Source organism: Oncorhynchus keta, chromosome 23, assembly GCF_023373465.1.
Source record: "Oncorhynchus keta strain PuntledgeMale-10-30-2019 chromosome 23, Oket_V2, whole genome shotgun sequence".
Lineage (NCBI taxonomy): Eukaryota > Metazoa > Chordata > Actinopteri > Salmoniformes > Salmonidae > Oncorhynchus > Oncorhynchus keta.
Genome location: NC_068443.1, coordinates 1,549,364 through 1,568,379, shown reverse-complemented (window position 1 = coordinate 1,568,379; position 19,016 = coordinate 1,549,364). Strand labels below are relative to the sequence as shown.

Here is a 19,016-nt window from a genome sequence, read left to right as displayed (position 1 = left end):
TTTGTCCACACACACACAGTCATTTTGTCCACACACACACACAGTCATTTTGTCCACACACACACACAGTCATTTTGTCACACACACACACACAGTCATTTTGTCCACACACACACACACAGTCATTTTGTCCACACACACACACACAGTCATTTTGTCCACACACACACAGTCATTTTGTCCACACACACACACACAGTCATTTTGTCCACACACACACACAGTCATTTTGTCCACACACACACACACAGTCATTTTGTCCACACACACACACACAGTCATTTTGTCCACACACACACACACAGTCATTTTGTCCACACACACACACACAGTCATTTTGTCCACACACACACACACAGTCATTTTGTCCACACACACACACACAGTCATTTTGTCCACACACACACACACAGTCATTTTGTCCACACACACACACAGTCATTTTGTCCACACACACACACAGTCATTTTGTCCACACACACACACAGTCATTTTGTCCACACACACACACAGTCATTTTGTCCACACACACACAGTCATTTTGTCCACACACACACAGTCGTTTTGTCCACACACACACACACACAGTCACACACACACACAGTCTCACACACACACACACTCACACACACAGTCACACACACACACACACACACACAGTCATTTTGTCCACACACACACAGTCATTTTGTCCACACACACACAGTCATTTTGTCCACACACACAGTCATTTTGTCCACACACACACACAGTCGTTTTGTCCACACACACACACAGTCGTTTTGTCCACACACACACAGTCGTTTTGTCCACACACACAGTCATTTTGTCCACACACACACAGTCATTTTGTCCACACACACACACACACACAGTCATTGTCCACACACACACACACACACACAGTCATTGTCCACACACACACACACAGTCATTTTGTCCACACACACACACAGTCATTTTGTCCACACACACACACAGTCATTTTGTCCACACACACACACACAGTCATTTTGTCCACACACACACACAGTCATTTTGTCCACACACACACACACACACACACACAGTCGTTTTGTCCACACACACACACACACACACAGTCGTTTTGTCCACACACACACACACAGTCTCACACACACACAGTCTCACACACACACACAGTCTCACAGTCTCACAGTCTCACAGTCACACACACACAGTCGTTTTGTCCACACACACAGTCATTTTGTCCACACACACACAGTCATTTTGTCCACACACACACAGTCATTTTGTCCACACACACACACAGTCATTTTGTCCACACACACACACAGTCATTTTGTCCACACACACACAGTCATTTTGTCCACACACACACACAGTCATTTTGTCCACACACACACACAGTCATTTTGTCCACACACACACAGTCATTTTGTCCACACACACACAGTCATTTTGTCACACACACACACACACACACAGTCGTTTTGTCCACACACACACACACACAGTCGTTTTGTCCACACACACACACACACAGTCGTTTTGTCCACACACACACACACACAGTCGTTTTGTCCACACACACACACACACAGTCGTTTTGTCCACACACACACACAGTCGTTTTGTCCACACACACACACACACACAGTCATTTTGTCCACACACACACACACACACAGTCATTTTGTCCACACACACACACAGTCATTTTGTCCACACACACACACAGTCGTTTTGTCCACACACACACACAGTCGTTTTGTCCACACACACACAGTCGTTTTGTCCACACACACACAGTCGTTTTGTCCACACACACACAGTCGTTTTGTCCACACACACACAGTCGTTTTGTCCACACACACACAGTCGTTTTGTCCACACACACACAGTCGTTTTGTCCACACACACACAGTCGTTTTGTCCACACACACACAGTCGTTTTGTCCACACACACACAGTCGTTTTGTCCACACACACAGTCATTTTGTTTTCACTTGGCTACGCATGCCTCTCGCTAATATCAATATGCCTCATCCATTATTGTCCTGGTTAGTGATTACTGTCTTATTTCACCGTAGAGCCTCTAGCGCTGCTCAATATGCCTTAACCAACCGTGTTGTTCCACCTCCTACATATATGATGACATCACCTGGTTTAAACATCTCTAGAGACTATATCTCTCGCATCATTACTCAATCCCTAGGTTTACTTCCAATGTTCTCACATCCTACCTTACCTTTGTCTGAATCTAGTCTCTCGTGCCCAGAAATATGCTCCTTTTACTCTACGTTCTGAACGTGCTAGACGACCAGTTCTTATAGCCTTTAGCCGCACCCTTATCCTACTCTGTTCCTCTGGTGGTGTAGAGGTTAATCCAGGCCCTGCAGTGCCTAGCTCCACTCCTACTCCACATGTGCTCTCATTGGTTGACTTCTGCAGCCGTAATAGCCTTGGTTTCATGCATGTTAACATTAGAAGCCTCCTCCCTAAGTGTGTTTTACTCACTGCTTTAGCACACTCTGCCAACCCAGATGTCTTAGCCGTGTCTGAATCCTGGTTTAGGAAAACCACCAAAAACTCTGAAATCTCCATCGCAAACTATAACATTTTCCGCCAAGATAGAACTGCCAAAGGGGGCGGTGTTGCAATCTACTGCAAAGATAGGTACCCTCAACACCATATGTGAACTGATTGCCCCCCATCTATCTTCTGAGCTCGTGCTACTAGGTGACCTAAACTGGGACATGCTTAACACCCCAGCCATCCTACAATCCAAGCTTGATGCCCTCAGTCTCACACAAATTAATCAATGAACCAACCAGGTACAACCCCAAATCCGTAAACACGGGCACCCTCATAGATGTCATCCTAACTCACTCGCCCTCCAAATACACCTCTGCTGTTTTCAATCAAGCTCTCGGCGATGCCTGCATCTGTAATGGGTCTGTAACCAAACGACCACCCCTCATCACTGTCAAACGCTCCCTAAAACACTTCTGCGAGCAGGCCTTTCTAATTGACCTGGTCGGAGTATTCTGGAATGCCATTGACCTCATCCCGTTGACCTCATCCCGTTGACCTCATCCCGTTGACCTCATCCCGTCAGTAGATGATGCCTGGCTATGCGTTAAAAGTGCCTCCCTCACCATCTTAAATAAGCATGCCCCATTCAAAAAATTTAGAACTAGGAATAGATATAGTCATTGGTTCAACTCCAGACCTGTATGCCCTTGACCAGCACAAAAACATCCTGTGGCGTTCTGCATTTAGCATCGAATAGCCACCGTGATATGCAATTTTTCAGGGAAGTTTGGAACAAATATACACAAGCAGTTTGAAAAAGCTAGCCTTAGCTTTCCTAACAGAAATTTGCGTCCTGTAGTACTGACTCAAAAAAGTTCCGGGACACTGTAAAGTTCATGGAGAATAAGAGCACCTCCTTCCAGCTGCCCACTGCTCTGAGGTAAGGAAACACTGTCACCACCGATAAATCCACTATAATTGAGAATTTCAATAATAATTTCTTTATGGCTGGTCATGCTTTCCACCTGGCTGCCCCTACCCCGGTCAACTGCCCTGCACCCTCCACAGCAACCCGCTGGTCATGGGTGCACCTCAGCCACGCTCAAAGTCCTAAATGACATAACCGCCATCGATAAGAGACATTACTGTGCAGCCGTCTTCATCGACCTGGCCAAGGCTTTCGACTCTGTCAATCACCACATTCTTATTGACAGACTGGACAGCCTTGGTTTCTCTAATGATTGCCTCGCCTGGTTTACCAACTACTTCTCTGACAGAGTTCAAATCGAAGGGCCTTTTGTCTGGACCTCTGGCAGTCTATGGGTGTGCCACAGGGTTCAATCCTCAGGCCGACTCTTCTCTGTATACATCAATGATGTTGCTCTTGCTGCTGGTGAGTCTTTGATCCACCTCCATGCAGACGACACCATTCTGTATACTTCTGGCCCTTCTTTGGACACTGTTAACTAACCTCCAGAAGAGCTTCAATGCCATACAACTCTTCTTCCGTGGCCTCCAACTGCTCTTAAATGCAAGTCAAACTAAATACATGCTCTTCAAACGATCGCTGCCCGCACCTGCCCGCCCGTCCAGCATCACAACTCTGGACGGCTCTGACAACTACAAATACCTAGGTGTCTGGTTAGACTGTAAACTCTCCTTCCAGACTCACATTCAGCATCTCCAATCCAAAATTAAAACTAGAATTGGCTTCCCATATGCAACAAAGCATCCTTCACTCATGCTGCCAAACATACCCTCGTAAAACTGACCATCCTCGACTTCAGTGATGTCTATAAAATAGCCTCCAACACTCTACACAACAAATTGGATGCAGTCTATCACAGTGCCATCCGTTTTGTCACCAAAGCCCCATATACTACCCACCATAGTGACCTGTATGCTCTCGTTGGTTGGCCCTCGTTTCATACTGGTCGCCAAACCCACTGGCTACAGGTTATCTACAAGTCTCTGCTTGGTAAAGCCCCGCCTCATCTCACTGGTCACCATAGCAGCACCCACTCGTAGCACGCACTCCAGCAGGTATATCTTACTGGTCACCCCCAAAGCCAATTCCTCCTTTGGTCGTCTTTCCTTCCAGTTCTCTGTTGCCAATGACTGGAACGAACGGCAAAAATCTCTGAAGCTGGAGAACCATATCTCCCTCACTAGCTTTAAGCACCGGCTGTCAGAGCAGCTCACAGATCACTGCACCTGTACATAGCCCATCTATCTACCTACCTCATCCCCATACAGTATTTATTTATTTATTTATCTTGCTCCTTTGCACCCCAGTATCTCTACTTGCACATTCATCTTCTGCACATCTACCTTTCCAGAGTTTAATTGCTATATTGTAATTAGTTTGCCACCAAGGCCTATTTATTGCCTTAACTCACTTGCACTCAAAAGACTTTGTTTTCTTTTGTTCTACTGTATTATCGACTATGTTTTGTTTATTCCATGTTGTTTTTGTCGCACAGCTTTGCTTTGTCTTGGCCAGGTCGCAGTTGTAAATGAGAACTTGTTCTCAACTAGAATACCTGGTTAAATAAAGGTGTTCTCAACTAGAATACCTGGTTAAATAAAGGTGTTCTCAACTAGAATACCTGGTTAAATAAAGGTGTTCTCAACTAGAATACCTGGTTAAATAAAAAATAAAACACACGGTGGTTTCGTCCACACACACACTGTGGTTTCGTCCACACACACACAGTGGTTTCGTCCACACACACACAGTGGTTTTGTCCACACACACACACACAGTGGTTTTGTCCACACACACACACACAGTGGTTTCGTCCACACACACACACACAGTGGTTTCGTCCACACACACACACGGTGGTTTCGTCCACACACACACACGGTGGTTTCGTCCACACACACACTGTGGTTTCGTCCACACACACACTGTGGTTTCGTCCACACACACACTGTGGTTTCGTCCACACACACTGTGGTTTCGTCCACACACACTGTGGTTTCGTCCACACACACACTGTGGTTTCGTCCACACACACACTGTGGTTTCGTCCACACACACACTGTGGTTTCGTCCACACACACACACACACACACTGTGGTTTCGTCCACACACACACAGTGGTTTTGTCCACACACACACAGTGGTTTTGTCCACACACACACTGTGGTTTCGTCCACACACACACAGTGGTTGTCCACACACACACACACACTGTGGTTTCGTCCACACACACACACTCACGGTGGTTTCGTCCACACACTCACTGTGGTTTCGTCCACACACACACACACACTGTGGTTTCGTCCACACACACACACACACTGTGGTTTCGTCCACACACACACAGTGGTTTTGTCCACACACACACACACACACTGTGGTTTCGTCCACACACACACACACACTGTGGTTTCGTCCACACACACACGGTGGTTTTGTCCACACACACACACACACTGTGGTTTCGTCCACACACACACACTGTGGTTTCGTCCACACACACACAGTGGTTTCGTCCACACACACACAGTGGTTTCGTCCACACACACACACACACACAGTGGTTTTGTCCACAGTGGTTTTGTCCACACACACACAGTGGTTTGTCCACACACACACACACACACACTGTGGTTTTGTCCACACACACACACACACTGTGGTTTTGTCCACCACACACACGCTGTGGTTTTGTCCACACACACACCACACACACGCTGTGGTTTTGTCACACACACCACACACACGCTGTGGTTTGTCCACACACCACACACACACTGTGGTTTGTCCACACACACGCTGTGGTTTGTCCACACACCACACACACACACACTGTGGTTTTGTCCACACACACACTGTGGTTTTGTCCACACACACACTGTGGTTTTGTCCACACACACACTGTGGTTTCGTCCACACACACAGTGGTTTCGTCCACACACACAGTGGTTTCGTCCACACACACAGTGGTTTTGTCCACACACACACACACACAGTGGTTTTGTCCACACACACACACACACAGTGGTTTTGTCCACACACACGCTGTGGTTTCGTCCACACACACAGTGGTTTTGTCCACACACACACACACACACACACACAGTGGTTTTGTCCACACACACGCTGTGGTTTCGTCCATACACACAGTGGTTTCGTCCACACACACAGTGGTTTCGTCCACACACACAGTGGTTTTGTCCACACACACACACACACACAGTGGTTTTGTCCACACACACACACACACACAGTGGTTTCGTCCACACACACACTGTGGTTTCGTCCACACACACACAGTGGTTTTGTCCACACACACACACACACACACACACACACACACACACACACACTGTGGTTTCATCCACACACACACACACACTGTGGTTTTGTCCACACACACACACACACTGTGGTTTCGTCCACACACACACACACACGCTGTGGTTTCGTCCACACACACGCTGTGGTTTCGTCCACACACACGCTGTGGTTTCGTCCACACACACGCTGTGGTTTCGTCCACACACACACGCTGTGGTTTCGTCCACACACACGCTGTGGTTTCGTCCACACACACGCTGTGGTTTCGTCCACACACACGCTGTGGTTTCGTCCACACACACGCTGTGGTTTCGTCCACACACACGCTGTGGTTTCGTCCACACACACGCTGTGGTTTTGTCCACACACACGCTGTGGTTTTGTCCACACACACACACAGTGGTTTTGTCCACACACACACACACACACACACAGTGGTTTTGTCCACACACACACACACACACACAGTGGTTTTGTCCACACACACACACACACACAGTGGTTTGTCCACACACACACACACACACAGTGGTTTTGTCCACACACACACACACACAGTGGTTTTGTCCACACACACACACACACACACACTGTGGTTTTGTCACACACACACACAGTGGTTTTGTCCACACACACACACAGTGGTTTTGTCCACACACACACACAGTGGTTTGTCCACACACACACACAGTGGTTTTGTCCACACACACACACACTGTGGTTTTGTCCACACACACACACAGTGGTTTTGTCCACACACACACACAGTGGTTTTGTCCACACACACACAGTGGTTTCGTCCACACACACACACACACACTGTGGTTTCGTCCACACACACACACACACACTGTGGTTTCGTCCACACACACACACACACACACACACACACACACACACTGTGGTTTCGCCACACACACACACACACACACTGTGGTTTTCCACACACACACACACACTGTGGTTTCGTCCACACACACTGTGGCCCACGTCCACACACACTGTGGTTTCGCCCACACACACACACACACTGTGGTTTCGTCCACCACACACACACACACACTGTGGTTTCGTCCACACACACACACACACTGTGGTTTCGTCCACACACACACACACTGTGGTTTCGTCCACACACACACACACACTGTGGTTTCGTCCACACACACACACACACTGTGGTTTCGCCCACACACACACTGTGGACACCACACACACTGTGGTTGGACACACACACACACTGTGGTTTCGTCCACACACACTGTGGTTTCGTGGACACACACACACACTGTGGTTTCGTCCACACACACTGTGGTTTCGTCCACACACACACACACTGTGGTTTCGTCACACACACACACACACACTGTGGTTTCCACACACACACACACACACACACACACTGTGGTTTCGTCCACACACACACACACACGTCCACACACACACACTGTGGTTTCGTCCACACACACACTGTGGTTTCGTCCACACACACACACACACACTGTGGTTTCGTCCACACACACACACACACTGTGGTTTCGTCCACACACACTGTGGTTTCGTCCACACACACACACACACACAGTGGTTTCGTCCACACACACACACTGTGGTTTCTGTGGTCCACACACACTGTGGTTTCGTCCACACACACACTGTGGTTTCGTCCACACACACTGTGGTTTCGTCCACACACACTGTGGTTTCGTCCACACACACTGTGGTTTCGTCCACACACACACACACTGTGGTTTCGTCCACACACACACACACACTGTGGTTTCGTCCCACACACACACACACACTGTGGTTTCGTCCACACACACACACACACTGTGGTTCGTCCCACACACACACACACACTGTGGTTTCGTCCACACACACACACACACACACACACTGTGGTTTCGTCCACACACACACACACACTGTGGTTTCGTACACACACACACACACTGTGGTTTCGTCCACACACACACACACTGTGGTTTCGTCCACACACACACACACTGTGGTTTCGTCCACACACACACACACTGTGGTTTCGTCCACACACACACACACTGTGGTTTCGTCCACACACACACACACTGTGGTTTCGTCACACACACACACACACTGTGGTTTCGTCCCACACACACACACACACACTGTGGTTTCGTCACACACACTGTGGTTTCTGTCCACACACACACTGTGGTTTCGTACACCACACACACACACACTGTGGTTTCACACCACACACACACTGTGGTTTCGTCCCACACACACACACTGTGGTTTCGTCCACACACACACTGTGGTTTGTCCACACACACACTGTGGTTTCGTCCACACACACACACATACACACTGTGGTTTCGTCCACACACACACTGTGGTTTCGTCCACACACACACTGTGGTTTCGTCCACACACACACTGTGGTTTCGTCCACACACACACTGTGGTTTCGTCCACACACACACACTGTGGTCGTCCACACACACACTGTGGTTTCCACACACACACTGTGGTTTCGTCCCACACACACACACACACACACACTGTGGTTTCGTCCCACACACACACACACACACTGTGGTTTCGTCCCACACACACACACACACTGTGGTTTCGTCCACACACACACACACACTGTGGTTTCGTCCACACACACACACACACTGGTTTCGTCCCACACACACACACACTGTGGTTTCACACACACACACACACACTGTTGTTTCACACACACACACACTGGTTTCGCCCCACACACACACACACACTGTGGTTTCGTCACACACACACACACTGTGGTTTCGTCACACACACACACACACACACACACACTGTGGTTTCGACACACACACACACACTGTGGTTTCGTCCACACACACACACAGTGGTTTCGTCCACACACACACACTGTGGTTTCGTCCACACACACACACTGTGGTTTCCACACACACACACTGTGGTTTCGTCACACACACACACACTGTGGTTTCGTCCACCACACACACACACACACAGTGGTTTCGTCCACACACACACACACACAGTGGTTTCGTCCACACACACACACACACAGTGGTTTCGTCCACACACACACACACACACACACACACACACACTGTGGTTTCGTCCACACACACAACTATCATAACTGACATGAAATATCTCTGTCAACCTAAAGTAATATTACGATATGTGCCCGTCTGATTTCCCCCCACCCCACCATCACTAACGGGAAGGAGATCTCAGCCACAAACGACAACTTCTATTATGGGAACAGAGACACTGTCTTATCAGGGGTCAAGTGAACAAGACCCAACAGGTCATGAGATGGTTAGCGATGATGTCATGAGAGGAGGATGAGTAAATTAGTGTTTGCTCTTCAAAGTTCCCACTAAGTCACTCATAAGTCACTCATAGCTTGAGGACCAGACTACAGTCAATATATAAAAACCCAGATCAATGCATTAGGATATAATGTAGTAAACGGCTAAGCAGTGCTCCTTGAGGGAGGCTATGCGCCTCTTCCACTGGGGGACTGGTGGGGCTCCTTGAGGGAGGCTATGCGCCTCTTCCACTGGGGGACTGGTGGGGCTCCTTGAGGGAGGCTATGCGCCTCTTCCACTGGGGGACTGGTGGGGCTCCTTGAGGGAGGCTATGCTCCTCTTCCACTGGGGGTGCTCTGATGGTGGTGGTGGGGGACTGGTGGTGGTGGTGGGGGACTGGTGGTGGTGGTGGGGGACTGGTGGTGGGGTGGTGGGGGACTGGTTGTGGTGGTGGGGGACTGGTGGTGGTGCGGGACTGGTTGTGGTGGTGCGGGACTGGTGGTGGGTGACTGGTGGTGGTGGTGGGTGACTGGTGGTGGTGGTGGGGGGGGACTGGTGGTGGTGGTGGTGGGGGGCTGGTGGTGGTGGTGGTGGGGACTGGTGGTGGTGGTGGTGGGGGACTGGTGGTGGTGGTGGTGGGTGACTGGTGGTGGTGGTGGTGGGTGACTGGTGGTGGACTGGGGTGGTGGTGGGGTGGTGGTGGACTGGTGGTGGTGGGGGACTGGTGGTGGTGGTGGACTGGTGGTGGTGGTGGTGGTGGACTGGTGGTGGTGGTGGGGGACTGGTTGTGGTGGTGGTGGGGTTGTGGTGGGGTTGTGGTGGTGGTGGGGTTGTGGTGGGGTGGGGTGGTGGTGGTGGGGACTTGTGGTGGTGGGGGGACTGGTGGTGGTGGTGGGGTGGTGGGGGACTGGTGTGGTGGTGGTGGGGTTGTGGTGTGGTGGGGTTGGAGGTGGTGGTGGTGGGGGTGGGGTTGTGGTGGTGGTGGGGTTGTGGTGGTGGTGGTGGACTGGTTGTGGTGGTGGGGGGGACTGGTTGTGGTGGTGGGGTGGTGGGGGACTGGTGGTGTGGTGGTGGTGGGGTTGTGGTGGTGGTTGTGGTGGTGGTGGGGTTGGGTGGGGTGGTGGTGGTGGGGGACTGGTGGTGGTGGTGGGGTGGTGTGGTGGTGGGGGGACTGGTGGTGGTGGTGGGGGTGGTGGGGGACTGGTGGTGGTGGTGGTGGGGTTGTGGTGGGGTGAGGTGGTGGTGGTGGTGGGGTTGTGGTGGGGGGTTGTGGTGGTGGTGGGGTTGTGGTGGTGGTGGGGGACTGGTGGTGGTGGGGGACTGGTGGTGGTGGGGGACTGGTGGTGGTGGTGTGGTGGGGGACTGGTGGTGGTGGGGTGGTGGGGGACTGGTGGTGGTGGTGTGGTGGGGGACTGGTGGTGGTGGTGGTGGTGGAGGACTGGTGGTGGTGGTGGTGGTGAGGTGGAGGACTGGTGGTGGTGGTGAGGTGGAGGACTGGTGGTGGTGAGGTGGAGGACTGGTGGTGGTGAGGTGGAGGACTGGTGGTGGTGAGGTGGAGGACTGGTGGTGGTGAGGTGGAGGACTGGTGGTGGTGAGGTGGAGGACTGGTGGTGGTGAGGTGGAGGACTGGTGGTGGTGGTGGTGGACTGGTTGTGGTGGTGGTGGGGGACTGGTGGTGGTGGTACCATCCACTGACATCTGTGGTATCCAAACTACCATACACTGACATCTGTGGTATCCAAACTACCATACACTGACATCTGTGGTATCCAAACTACCATACACTGACATCTGTGGTATCCAAACTACCATACACTGACATCTGTGGTATCCAAACTACCATACACTGACATCTGTGGTATCCAAACTACCATACACTGACATCTGTGGTATCCAAACTACCATACACTGACATCTGTGGTATCCAAACTACCATACACTGACATCTGTGGTATCCAAACTACCATACACTGACATCTGTGGTATCCAAACTACCATACACTGACATCTGTGGTATCCAAACTACCATACACTGACATCTGTGGTATCCAAACTACCATACACTGACATCTGTGGTATCCAAACTACCAATGGATGTAGCCTATGGAAATAGAGAAAAGGCTGTGATGGGTGGGGAGGGAGAGGTGGAGAAATAAAAACGAGCCAGTTTGTTTTCACCAGTTATTTCCACGATCAAAACGTGTTGTTTTCTCATGGCTCTCGCTTGTCCCTCTGTAGCAGACATATATACGGTGAGCAATATGTTAGGAACATCGAATCGCAAATAAATAAATTTACAAAAAAAAACTAAACTAAGAAAAATCACCGTAGCGAATCGCAATACATATAGAAAATCTGCACCTATGTATGTGGTCCTTCTGTGGCTCAGTTGGTAGAGCATGGCGCTTGTAACGCCAGGGTAGTGGGTTCGATTCCCGGGACCACCCATACGTAGAATGTATGCACACATGACTGTAAGTCGCTTTGGATAAAAGCGTCAGCTAAATGGCATATATTATTATTATTATCATCGTGGTAATATCGTATCATGAGGTCCCTGGCCATTTCCAACCGAAACTGAACATCACTACTCTTCAAAACAGTGTCGCTTTGTTCTCGTCTCCCATTTCCACAGGAATGGCATTAGTCCACTTCTGAGTGAGGGTTGAAATCTGGTGTATAATATGTACACGTTTAAATATAAAATGTAATGCAACTTACAGTCATGAGTACATACATGTACGAGTGGCCCCGAGAATCAAAACCACTATCGTGGCATTGCAAGAGGCATAGGAATGCCATCCTTTCTTTACAAGGCCTTGAATAGCAGTGCTACAGATGATTCTCTGCTATTGTGAAACCAGTTACCAATTATTTTATAAATCAGGTAAAGCTATATAAAAAAAAATATATAAAAAAAAAAGTCCTTTTTACTAATGATATTAAAGGCCTTAATGATAAATGAATGACCCAATTAGCCCAAAACACGGCATTATACTCATTGTGAGAGTCCAAGACGCAGTGCAAGTCATTACCATTTTGCTCGCTGGTTGCTGCTAACTGGAACATACGTCGTCGACTAGGTGATATGGTTGCTATTAAACTGGATATGTGAATTGCTTCATAAATGTAATGTAATGTTCATGTAATCTTGACTACAAATTTTTTTTTTTTTAAACAAAATGAAGGATAAATTTTGATCGTTTCTTACAAGACCGAAAGCGAATGCCCGCGTTAACAAATGACTGGTCGGAATATATAGGAGAGAGTAGGTTACTAGACGTTGTTGTATTTCTTATTCCTCTCGTGCTGATCTTTGTCCAGCCGCTGCACTTGAACCAGGAGATACTTGTCGTGTTTAGTTCTGCGTCATTGAGTCACTGTTGTTGAGAAGTGATGATGTTTTGTGGTCTCGAAGAGGAGTCGGAAAAGACCGTGGTCTTGTGGGCCTCGTAGTGAATGCCAGGGCGTAGGTTGGTACTAAATATTAGGTAGGCTAGGCTATTACAGTAAGATAAATAAAAGGGCCGTGGTCTTGTGGGCCTCGTAGTGAATGCCAGGGCGTAGGTTGGTACTAAATATTAGGTAGGCTAGGCTATTACAGTAAGATAAATAAAAGGACCGTGGTCTTGTGGGCCTCGTAGTGAATGCCAGGGCGTAGGTTGGTACTAAATATTAGGTAGGCTAGGCTATTACAGTAAGATAAATAAAAGGGCCGTGGTCTTGTGGGCCTCGTAGTGAATGCCAGGGCGTAGGTTGGTACTAAATATTAGGTAGGCTAGGCTATTACAGTAAGATAAATAAAAGGACCGTGGTCTTGTGGGCCTCGTAGTGAATGCCAGGGCGTAGGTTGGTACTAAATATTAGGTAGGCTAGGCTATTACAGTAAGATAAATAAAAGGACCGTGGTCTTGTGGGCCTCGTAGTGAATGCCAGGGCGTAGGTTGGTACTAAATATTAGGTAGGCTAGGCTATTACAGTAAGATAAATAAAAGGACCGTGGTCTTGTGGGCCTCGTGAGTGAATGCCAGGGCGTAGGTTGGTACTAAATATTAGGTAGGCTAGGCTATTACAGTAAAATAAATAAAAGGACCGTGGTCTTGTGGGCCTCGTAGTGAATGCCAGGGCGTAGGTTGGTACTAAATATTAGGTAGGCTAGGCTATTACAGTAAGATAAATAAAAGGACCGTGGTCTTGTGGGCCTCGTAGTGAATGCCAGGGCGTAGGTTGGTACTAAATATTAGGTAGGCTAGGCTATTACAGTAAGATAAATAAAAGGACCGTGGTCTTGTGGGCCTCGTAGTGAATGCCAGGGCGTAGGTTGGTACTAAATATTAGGTAGGCTAGGCTATTACAGTAAGATAAATAAAAGGACCGTGGTCTTGTGGGCCTAATGATAAGTGAATGCCAGGGCGTAGGTTGGTACTAAATATTAGGTAGGCTAGGCTATTACAGTAAGATAAATAAAAGGGCCGTGGTCTTGTGGGCCTCGTAGTGAATGCCAGGGCATAGGTTGGTACTAAATATTAGGTAGGCTAGGCTATTACAGTAAGATAAATAAAAGGACCGTGGTCTTGTGGGCCTCGTAGTGAATGCCAGGGCGTAGGTTGGTACTAAATATTAGGTAGGCTAGGCTATTACAGTAAGATAAATAAAAGGGCCGTGGTCTTGTGGGCCTCGTAGTGAATGCCAGGGCGTAGGTTGGTACTAAATATTAGGTAGGCTATTACAGTAAGATAAATAAAAGGACCGTGGTCTTGTGGGCCTCGTAGTGAATGCCAGGGCGTAGGTTGGTACTAAATATTAGGTAGGCTAGGCTATTACAGTAAGATAAATAAAAGGACCGTGGTCTTGTGGGCCTCGTAGTGAATGCCAGGGCGTAGGTTGGTACTAAATATTAGGTAGGCTAGGCTATTACAGTAAGATAAATAAAAGGACCGTGGTCTTGTGGGCCTCGTAGTGAATGCCAGGGCGTAGGTTGGTACTAAATATTAGGTAGGCTAGGCTATTACAGTAAAATAAATAAAAGGACCGTGGTCTTGTGGGCCTCGTAGTGAATGCCAGGGCGTAGGTTGGTACTAAATATTAGGTAGGCTAGGCTATTACAGTAAGATAAATAAAAGGACCGTGGTCTTGTGGGCCTCGTAGTGAATGCCAGGGCGTAGGTTGGTACTAAATATTAGGTAGGCTAGGCTATTACAGTAAGATAAATAAAAGGACCGTGGTCTTGTGGGCCTCGTAGTGAATGCCAGGGCGTAGGTTGGTACTAAATATTAGGTAGGCTAGGCTATTACAGTAAGATAAATAAAAGGACCGTGGTCTTGTGGGCCTCGTAGTGAATGCCAGGGCGTAGGTTGGTACTAAATAAAAGGCACGTGAATACTAAATACATGTAATGACACGATCATTGAAGGCAGGGTTAGAACTTATTTCAGTATATTGATTAGCGCATTCAAACCGGAATTCTGTAATTGAGCCAAATAAATGACAGTTCTTGGCGTAAAGCAAATATTTCTGGTAAAATATATTAGGACTTGTAGTTGTTTTCAACATGTCTGTGACTAAGACTGAAAACCTAGGGGTTTATTCACTATGCTTTCTGTAATTAAGGTCTTTATTACACATTTTTTTCTATGCTTTTACTATTTAGGGTAGGGTTCGAGACATATTTACTAAGAAATATGATTTCACATATAAAATTATATTTTTTAATAAAATGTTGGCCTACTTGAAACTCCATAGATTCAGTGTTATCATTGCCGCCTCACTGAAAACAATAGTGTGATATCAATTCTAACCTGAATTGTACAGATATTAGGCTTTACAAAATACTGCAACAGCATGGGAGGGTAGACATTAAAATCACTGCTGATTTGATATTTCATCAGGGGGGACACAGTTCATTCTGCATCCATTATCGGCGAAAATCCAGTAAAAGGAGTTTCGTCTGTCATTGTCATGAACGAGAATGGTCTGAAGTCATTTTCAGCGACACATCTGCACCCAGTGGCTTGCTTTTGCGTAGGATCCGTGTGAATATTATATTATATATATATATATATATATATATATATATATATATATATCTCGATACGTCCTTTTAGACAAAAGGTTTCCAGAGCGAAGGACGGTCGCACCACAGACACAGAGTTTTGTATCATCCAACACACCCCCAGATTATTGGCTGCTGCCTGTAAAGGTGTCAGATAGCGCGTTTGACTGTGCAGTGGCTACAAATGTGCATATTACAGATACAATGTGGCAAATATTTTAGTTTTAATAAAAATGCATATGGACAGAACTGCAGCTATTTTAGTTAGCGTTAAGCTAGCTTTCAGAGAATAGCATGCCTTACGTTACGTTGGGCGCAAACGTTTATTTTATTTTTTGTCATGAGAGTTAGCTTAGCCACCGTAAAAATGACTTAACCAGTTTGTTTCCTAACGTAAACATGCGAACATAAGCTGGTCAATTTACTGTGCAGCATGGTACGTTTAGAGAACATTTTTAAGTCTTATGGTACGTTTAGAGAACAAAACAAGCCAGTATAAAACAAAAGGCCGCTGAGGCGAAAAGCCCCATTGCCGTTTTCCACCTCGTTACCGTCGCTATGAACATCGGCTAACTGAAGCTAACCAGCTAACTAGCAAGCTAACCAACTAACTAGCCAGCTAACCAACTAGCCAACCAGCCAACCAACTAGCCAGCTAACCAACCAACTAGCCAACCAACTAGCCAGCTAACCAACCAACTAGCCAGCTAACCAACCAACTAGCCAGCTAACCAACCAACTAGCCAGCTAGTTGTCAACCCGTTTTGCCCTCGACACTAGCAACACACGTTACAATTCTCCATATTCTTCTGCGCAAAAAAAAAACAACTTAACCACAATAAAAAATAATGCCTGTAACGAAATATACACACGTGTATCTAAAACACATGATCGTAACAAACTCAAAAACTACCCCGCTGTGTCACAACATTACATTTATTTGAACGCAGTTACGTCCAAAAGTTAGCTACCATGCTAACTAGCCAGATGGCTAACTGGGTTCTGATACATTGGACAAATATTTGTATATATATATATAAAAAAAATCGTACTTTCTGCTTACCTTCTCCAATGCGTTTTGTTTTCCGCTTGTTCATTCGTGTTCATCCATGAATATGAACAACGTGAATATAAAGAGTAATTTTCCTGAAATGATTGGGACATGAACAGTAGCTGTATTAGCCTGACGTCTGTTTTCCAGTTGTATTGCTGTGGGTTTGAAAACAGTCCGTCCGTCTCCAAGGAGGAAACCCCCCCCCCCACGCGCAGAAAAACATGCCAAACGTCTGTCCCATTGGCGGAGAGCGGTCACGTGGTCCACTTTAGCCCAGGGAAGGGGGGGGGGTAATGTCAAGCAGATTTACCTCATTTTAAAACATTTCACACACACACAAAAAATCGTATAGAAAAGGCTTTGGCATCACCATCGTTATTTACTAGCATGCATATTTATAGTGGTTTTTTTTTTAAATATACATATATTAATAGATATATATTTTAAATTCTGTTTAGAGACAAGAGAATGGGGAGTATTTTGCTTGTTGAACCTTGTTGTGTGTCATTGGTAGAGAGAGAGAGAGACGGGGAGAGAGAGGGAGGGAGAGAGAGAGAGAGAGAGAGAGAGAGAGAGACGGTGACGTCATCTTTTCCGCTCGACTCTGCGGCCGGTGGGAATGTTCTCGAACATGTCGGATGAAGAAGAAACACAAAGCAGGTCATCAGACTAGTGCAGTGGAAACGTTTATTTTTTATATTTTTTTTATTGTAACTGAATGTATAGACTTGTATACTAGTTCCGTAAATGTGTTGCATCATTCCTGCCACTCTAGCGACATTGGATTGTTGTGGCGCAGTGATATTTGCATTAGATGACTATTAAAGCGCATGCGCGGTAGGGGTATATTAACATTGCGGAAGAAAACAAGCTTAAAAATCAGAATGGGGGGAGGGGCAGTGGTTTATACACGGCGACGAGCAATCAGCATCCGGGCATGAATGGAGATGACAGAGGCGGTTGTAACAGAGGAGTCTTTGTTTAGGGTACGTTTAGATTATCATTGGCATGGTTTGAACATGAGGGTATTGCACCATATCTGTCAAGGCTGTCTGCTTAAAGAGGCAATGCATCGCAAATGTAGGTTTTACAACAGTGTTTGTGTACGTGCATTTTACTTTACACTCAGTTCAATTTCGCTCTCAATAAAATAAATCAAGTTGGTTGTAATTGCTGTGTGAAATGTAGCAGCTGACAGATTGATTCTTGATCCTATTCTTTCTCGGGTTATTTTTTAAAGGAGATTCACTTTTGTCAAATCTGCCTTGAATGTAATCTCGGCTGATTCTAATGAACGGTACCTCCATTTTTAAGGTAAATACTGCTGTATGTATATATATATATATATATGCATGTATGTATCCATTTATTATCAAGAGATCATTAGCAAGTCTTTAACCTCAACTGACACAGAATCAATCCAACACCAAGAACAATTAAATTGGCATTTAATTTACATGATTATAAATGCTCCACTTTACATCCTAGTGAGAGAGGTCTCCCTCTCCCCATGTTATATAGATATACGTCCTCCCTATGTAGCGCACTAGACAAGTCTCTGAGTGTCCTTGAGTGGACACGAACCTGATCGAACATCTCTGGAGAGACCTGAAAATAGTTGTGTAGCAGAGCCCTATGGGCCCTGGTCAACAGTAGTGCACTACATCCTATGGGCCCCTGGTCAAAAGTAGTGCACTACATCCTATGGGCCCCTGGTCAAAAGTAGTGCACTACATCCTATGGGCCCCTGAT

The 19,016-nt window shown here is 47.0% G+C and overlaps 1 protein-coding gene across 4 annotated transcripts in view; it reads right to left on the bottom strand.

Annotated features, from left to right (window-relative positions):
• Positions 1-17,437, bottom strand: part of ankrd12 (ankyrin repeat domain 12) — a 73,511-nt gene extending 56,074 nt beyond the window's left edge. For 3 of the 4 annotated variants that reach the window (XM_052475931.1, XM_052475933.1, XM_052475934.1), the window contains exon 1: positions 17,274-17,437. The gene's annotated coding sequence lies outside the window, so the exon portion shown is untranslated. Of the gene's footprint in view, positions 1-17,262 lie in introns of all 4 variants that reach the window. The other variant, XM_052475932.1, reaches the window with a different exon arrangement.
• Positions 17,438-19,016: the final 1,579 nt, after the last annotated feature.